Raw genomic sequence first — 7444 nt, 5'->3', positions numbered from 1 at the left:
CCTATTGATTTTCATGGGGAATATTCACATTGCTACCATTCTTACACTGTTAGTGGCAGAGGCCTCAAACCTGATACAGTCAGTCATTGGGTGACTGGGGTCCAAATTCACTAAAGGGGTGGAGCCACAAACAGCCAATCAGATTTGTTAGAGTGATTTCAGCCATTCTGTTATTGGCAGGGTTCTCAAACGTGACACAGTTGGCCACTGGGTGACTGGGACTAATATTCAGAAAAGTGGGTGGAGCCTACAGTAGCCAATCAAAATTCACCTATTGATTTTCAAGGGGATTATTTACATTGCTGCCATTCATACACTCTTAATGGCAGAGACCTAAAATCTGCTACAGTCAGTCACTGGGAGACTGGGGTTTCAATTCTGAAGGGAGCGGGCCAAAAACAGCCAATCAGATTTGTTTAATTTCAATGGTAAAATGCAAATTATTGATGCCAAGGACCCCAAAGGTCATAAACTTGGTCATTAAGTGACCGTATGTCAAGATTAGAAATAGTGGGCAAAGCCAAAAACAACTACCTTTTTACATGGGAAAATGTAAACTGCAGCTTTTCTTACACTGTTAATGGCAGGGTTCTCAAACATCACACAGTTGGTCACTGGGTGACTAGGATTAATATTCGGAAAAGTAGGTGTAGCCTACAAGAGCCAAACAAAATTCACCTATTGATTTTCAAGGGGAATATTGAAACTGCAGCCATTCTCACACTGTTAAAAGCAGAGGCCTCAAACCTGCTACAGTCGGTCGTTAAGTGTCTGGGGTTCAAATTCAGTAAAGGGGCGGAGCCAAAAACAGCCAGATTTATTTGCTGGATAAACTGTTTCCATTAGCACAATTTTGATGCCAGGAACCCAAAAGCTCACAAACTTGCTCATTAGGTAGTGACTGTGTGTCCAGGTTACAAAAAGTGGGTGGAGTTAAAAACAGATTTTTCTGGGAAATTGTAAACTGAAGCCCTTCTTCACTGTTAATGGCAGGGTTCTCAAACTTAGCATAGTTGGTTACTGGGTGACTGGGATTAATATTCAGAAAAGTGGGTGGAGCCTAAAAATGCCAATCAAAAATCACATGTCACTTTTCAAGGAGAATATTAAAATTGCTGCCATTCTTGCACTGTTAATGGCACAAGCATCAAACCTGGTACAGTTGGTCACTGGGGCTCAAATTCAGAAAAGGGGACAGAGCCACAAACAGTGAATCAGATTTGTTTCATTTCATGGAAAATACCAATTATTGATGCCAAGGACCCCAAAGCTCACAAACTTGGGCATTGAGTAGTGACTTTGTGTCCAGGTTACCAAAAGTGGGCGGAGCCAAAAAGAAATTTCACTGGGAAAGCGTAAACTGCAGCCCTTCTTACACTGTTTATGGCAGGGTTCCCAAACGTTGCCCAGATGGTCACTGAGTGACTGAGATTAATATTCAGGGAAGTGGGTGGAGCCTATAATAGCCAATCAAAATTCATCTGTTGATTTTCAAGTGGAATATTTAAATTGCTGCCATTTTTACACTGTTAATGGCAGATGCCTCAAACCTGCTACAGTTGGTCATTGGGTGACTGGGGTTCAAATGCTGGAGAGGGGCGGAGCCACAAACAGCCCATCAGATTTGTTTAATTTCAATGGGAATATACAAATTATTGATGCCAAGGACCCCAAAGCTCACAAACTTGGTTATTGAGTGTTTGTGTGTTAGGGTTAGAAAGTGGGCGGAGCCAACACCAGTCAAATACATACCCGGGCAACGCCGGGTCATCAGTGGGTGGAGACAAATACAAATTTCACTGAGAAAATGTAAACTGCAGCCATTCTTACACTGTTAGTGGCAGGGTTTTTAAACTTTGCACAGTTGGCCACTGGGTGACTGGGATTAATATTCAGAAAAGTGAGTGGAGCCTACAAAAGTGAATCAAACTTCACCTATTGCTTTTCAAGGGGAATATTTAATTTCTACCATTCTTGAACTGTTGATGGCACAGGCCTCAAACCTGGTACAGTTGGTTATTGGGTGACTGGGGTTCAAATTCAGAAAAGGGTGTGGAGCCACAAACAGCCAATCAGATTTTTTCATTTCAATGCAAATGATTGATACCAAAGACCGCAAAGCTCACAAACTTGGTCAGTGAGTAATTGTGTGTTAGGGTTAGAAAAAGTATGCAGAGCCAACACCAGACAAATAATTACCCGGGCAACGCCGGGCAATCAGCTAGTGTCTGATAAAAAGGGTGCTGGCAGCCTGGCACTCTCCCTCCACATTATATCTAAGACTGCTCTATAGAACTTCAGTCTGGTGCAACCATTTCTTTTGGTAGAACTTTTTCTCTGTCCAATACCAGAGACCAAGGTACTAATGGAATACATTGAAGCAAACCTAAAGAAAGGTTTTATTAGACCTTTCAGGAGCTGGCATATTCCTTGTTGAAAAGAAGGTCGGTTCTCTCTGCCCTTGCATAGATTACCGAGCTTTAAATCAAATCAGCATCAAGAACAGATATCCTTTGCCTTTAATGTCTGACCGTTTTCAAAGACTTTATTCTGCCAAAGTATTTTCCAAGTTAGATCTCTCATCCGCATCAGGCAGGGAGACAAGTGGAAGACAGCTTTTAGGTCTCGTTTCGTTCATAATGAGTACCTGGTGATGCCTTTTGTTTTATGAAACACTCCCACCACTTTTCAGCACCTTGTCAATGACGTGTTCAGAGTACTCATTTATGATTTTATGATCGTTTATTTGGATGACATTTTGGTCTTTTCAGCATCCCTAGCCGAACACCACATCCATGTTAAGAAAGTCTTGTCTCACCTTCATACTCATGGACTTAACGCAAAATACAGTTCATAGGCTTTGAGATTTCACCAGAAGGCTTGAAGGTGGATCCAAAGAAAGTCTCAGCTATCCTAGACTGGCCAGTTTCTACCAATAAAAGACCTGTTCAAATGTTTATAGGGTTTACCAACTTTTATAGAAAGTTTATTAAAAACGTTTCACTCATTGTGGCTCCCTTCACTAAGCTAACCAAACAACATCAATCCTTTCAGTGGACCTCAGAGGCCCAGTATGCTTTTCAGACATTAAAATAACTGTTCACTTCCACTTCCATCTTGAGACATGTCGATCCAGACAGACCCTTTGTTGCTGAAGTAGATGCTTCAGAATCGGCCGTGGGTGAAGTTCTCTCTCAGTGTTTTGACCAAAAGGCCATTCTCCATCCTGTAGTGATAGAATGTGGTTGGATTTTGGAGTATCCCCTTTTGGTGTGATCAGGCAATCCTGCTCATATGCAGCTCTGTGGTCCAGTGTACATGGCCTAAAAACAAACAAAAAGAACACCCTGAGACTGGCAGAAAGTAGCAATCACACTGTCCTATACAGAACAGGTCTCATTTGGAATGTAGTGGCTGTCAGTAAGGATCAGACTAAATCAGCTTGTGCCTCTCTTAGATGGTAGCTGGGGATCGGGCTCTCCAGTCAGCAGCGGGCACGATACCTCAGCGAGGAGTCCAGAATGCAGGAAGGGAGGTGGGTTGTAGCTGATGGCAACCATTGGTCTTCTTGGGGGGAATCCACAGTGGAGGAAAAAGCGTCAGCTTGTCTCAGTGCCGCTAGCAGATGGTGGCTGTAAGGAGGGCTGAGAAGTCACACTGTTGTGGCAATGCTTACTGTGACTATAATATATCAAAGGCCTACGAGGGAACAGAAAGTGACTAAGAGTAACTTTATTAAGTTAAGAAAGCAACTTTTTTCATAAGGTCCAGTGCTGTTTGTTCATAGCAGCTTCTGTTGATCCTGCGCATTAGCCTGATTTGCCTTATTTATTCTGATTCCTGTTGTGACCCTGCCTGTGACCTGACCAAGCCTTTCTGATCATTGTCTGCCTACCAGCCCCTGCCTGTGCCCTCGGCTACATCTCTGATTGCCGCCTGCCTACCAAACCTTGCCTGTGACCCCAACACGTTTTGTCTGTCGTCAGCCTCGAACTTTGTCAGTGACCCCTACCTTGTCTTCCGCCTCCTGCTCTGTATACCTGCAACCTCTGATTGACTCCACACCACAGCTCCCCCTGTTTTTCTATGTCGCTGGTAGGGCAATTGCAGGGGTCATGACCTGGTGGACACCAGGCAGCAAAGAAGTCCATTGCCCGCTAGGGGTAGCAGCCCATCATTCCTTGGGGGGGGGGGGCTCTGGTGGCAACTTGTGGCCACTTAGACTCCACGCCCTGGGAGAGCCCATGCCAAACATCTGTGATGAGGTCAATAGGTCCTGTTTCCAGAAACAGAAACACCCATACTCTATTCAGTTATCATTCAATTTCATTTTCAATCAATATCATGATCAATATTAAGGGTTGAAATCAATCAAAGATTGATCTGCATTGTTGGTATTCAGTTGATTGTAAAAGAATTGCTTGTACTATAGATAGATAATATCGATCGTGCTTACAATTGTAATATTGATGAAAAACAAAAATTGAATGATAATTGAGTAGTGTACACTCAGCTTAAAGGACACCCGAGGTGAAATTAAAGTGGACCCAAATTAAAAATACAAGATTTCAGAAATAAAATCTATTTTCTAAATTATAATAATAAATAGCAGCCTTTTTTTCAGCTGCATGATGACAAATATAAAATATTTTACATTTATTGGAGGAACTCCTCCTTTCCTTACATATTGCCGGGACAGAATCCGGCAAACTGGTGGAGTAGATGGTGTCCAGCAAAGGAGGAATTGATAATGGCTGCCACCTGTATAACCCTAGTGATGAAAAGAGAAGGGTGAAAAGCATGAGCTGAAATGCTCATAAGCTTGAAGGAGTGTTTATTTATCTTTGTATGTGTCAGAGTGGTGCAACTAAATATTTTGAATTAAAAAAATATTTGGTTTGGGTCCACTTTAAGATATTCTACAATTTTATTTTATATTTATTTAGGAAAAGAGAGAAAAATCTACTTCTTAAGGTTTTACTGTTTTACTATTTTTGCTCAATGACACGTTCATTCAAGTATGCCAGAGCTAAAATCTATGAACTATTGACCTTTTTATCTCTATCCTGCTCCCAGAAGCCATTTTCTGCTAGGAAATTGCTTTATATTTGTAATTTCTTATCAGTGAGGGTCACACTGTATTCTGACCCAGTCCTGACTCTGGAACTATTTGAGGGGTTACTAAGAGATGCTATACATGACTTCATAGTAGAAAATAATCTTATTTCTCAGCATCAACATGGGTTTACTAAAGACAGGTCCTGTTTGACTAACATGCTCAGCTTTTATGAGGTAGTGAATGCTAATATGGATATTGGGAATGCTGTAGATGTGATATACTTGGACTTTGCAAAGGCCTTTGACACTGTTCCCCACAAAAGTCTGGTGCAAAAGTTGAGGATGCAAGGACTGGGGAAGAGTTTGTGTGCATGGATAGGGAACTGGCTAATGGACAGAAAACAAAGAGTTGTGGTCAATGGATCGTGCTCAAAATGGGAGACTGTTAGCAGTGGGGTCCCACAGGGGTCTGTACTGGGTCCAGTGCTCTTCAATTTATTTATTAATGACCTAGTAGATGCAGTAGTGAGCAATGTTGCAATTTTTGCAGATGATACAAAATTGTGCAGAATCATCAACTCTCAGGAAGATAGTGTCATATTGCAACAGGATCTGGATAGGATGGCTATATGGGCACATAAATGGCAGATGAAATTCAATGTTGAAAAATGTAAAGTCATGCATTTTGGTCGTACCAATGGTCTAGCACCATACAAAAGAAATGGGATACAGTTGGGGACATCAAACTTGGAGAAGGACTTAGGAGTACTCATCGACAACAAGTTAAATAATCGTACTCAATGCCAAGCCGCTGCAGCTAAAGCGAAAATTTTTTTGGGATGCATTAAAAGGGAAATAAAAACTCGAGATGCTAGCATAATATTGCCCCTGTTTAACTCTCTAGTAAGGCCACATCTGGAATATGGAATTCAGTTCTGGGCACCACATTACAAAAAAGATATTGCAGTTTTAGAGCAGGTGCAGAGACGAGCAACAAAATTGATACGTGGGATGGAAGGTCTCGCTTACCAAGAGAGGTTAGATAAACTGGGTTTATTTAGTCTAGAGAAAAGACGCCTTAGAGGAGATCTAATTAACATGTATAAATACATCAGAGGGCAATATAATAGCTTGGCGGATGAGCTTTTTGTCCCTAGGCCTTCTCAAAGGACTAGAGGACATGATCTGCGCATGGAGGAAAAACGTTTTAGCCATTTATTTAGGAAAGGGTTCTTTACCGTAAGAGTGATTAAGATGTGGAATGCATTGCCACAGGAAGTCGTTATGGCAAACTCTATACCTGCACTTAAAGGGGGCTTAGATGCTTTCCTTGCATTGAAAGACATCCATGGCTACAATTACTAGGTAATGCCTAATGATGTTGATCCAGGGATTTTATCTGATTGCCATCTGGAGTCGGGAAGGAATTTTTCCCTTTTGGGGCTAATTGGACCATGCCTTGTAAGGGTTTTTTCGCCTTCCTCTGGATCAACAGGGATATGTGAGGGAGCAGGCTGGAGTTGTACCAAAATAACTATGTAACTATGTAACTATGAACTGCATAGTTATGTGTGTGCTAGGCACTGTACATACACATGTCTATCTCATCTTGTCACATATCACCTCGGGTATGCTTTAAGGTGCCCCTTTTTGTGACCACCATTTTTTCCCCTCATTCCAAGTCTAATTTCTCCTTGAACTCCTGTTCCACTTACAATTCCCCATCTACACATCATTGTGAAATGCTGTACAATGTGCCTAATGTAAATTGTGATATAACCATTTTGCTCTTTTTATCAGTCTTCAGTCATCTTGTGCTAAGTGTTATTGAAGTGCTTTAACCACTTAAGCCCAACTGGATGAGATTTCTCGTCCAGTTGGGCTGCGCGCACTCCCGCGGGTCGCGCGCGCGCCCCGCGGGCCCCCCCGTGCGCGCCCCCGCTGCTGGCCGCTAGCCCACCAATCAGTGAAAGGGATTATAAATCCCTTTCGCTGATCGGACCCCCCCCGGAGAAAAGCCGACAGCGTCTCTTCAGACGCTGCGGCTTTTCTGAGCTCTGGTCTCCTTTCTTCTGCCTGGGAGCGAGATCGATCGCTCCCAGGACTTTTTGATTCTGGCCATCTTGTGGCCAAATAGCAAATTACACCTAAAAAAAAAAAGTTTTAAGAATAAACCTATAAATATATTAAAAAAACCCCTGTTTACCTCCCACACCAAAAAATACCCACATACAAGTTTAAATTAAAATAAAAAAAAAAATTACAATAATAAAAAAAAAAAAAAACATAAATAGTCACCTAAGGGTCTGAACTTTTTAAATATTTATGTCAAAGGAGTATATCAATATGATTTAATAAATTATGGGCTTCTAAACAGTGATGGACG

Source organism: Hyperolius riggenbachi, chromosome 1, assembly GCF_040937935.1.
Source record: "Hyperolius riggenbachi isolate aHypRig1 chromosome 1, aHypRig1.pri, whole genome shotgun sequence".
In the NCBI taxonomy this organism is placed as follows: Eukaryota; Metazoa; Chordata; class Amphibia; order Anura; family Hyperoliidae; genus Hyperolius; species Hyperolius riggenbachi.
The sequence above is the reverse complement of the archived record's forward strand: the minus strand, read 5'-3'. Positions refer to the sequence as shown.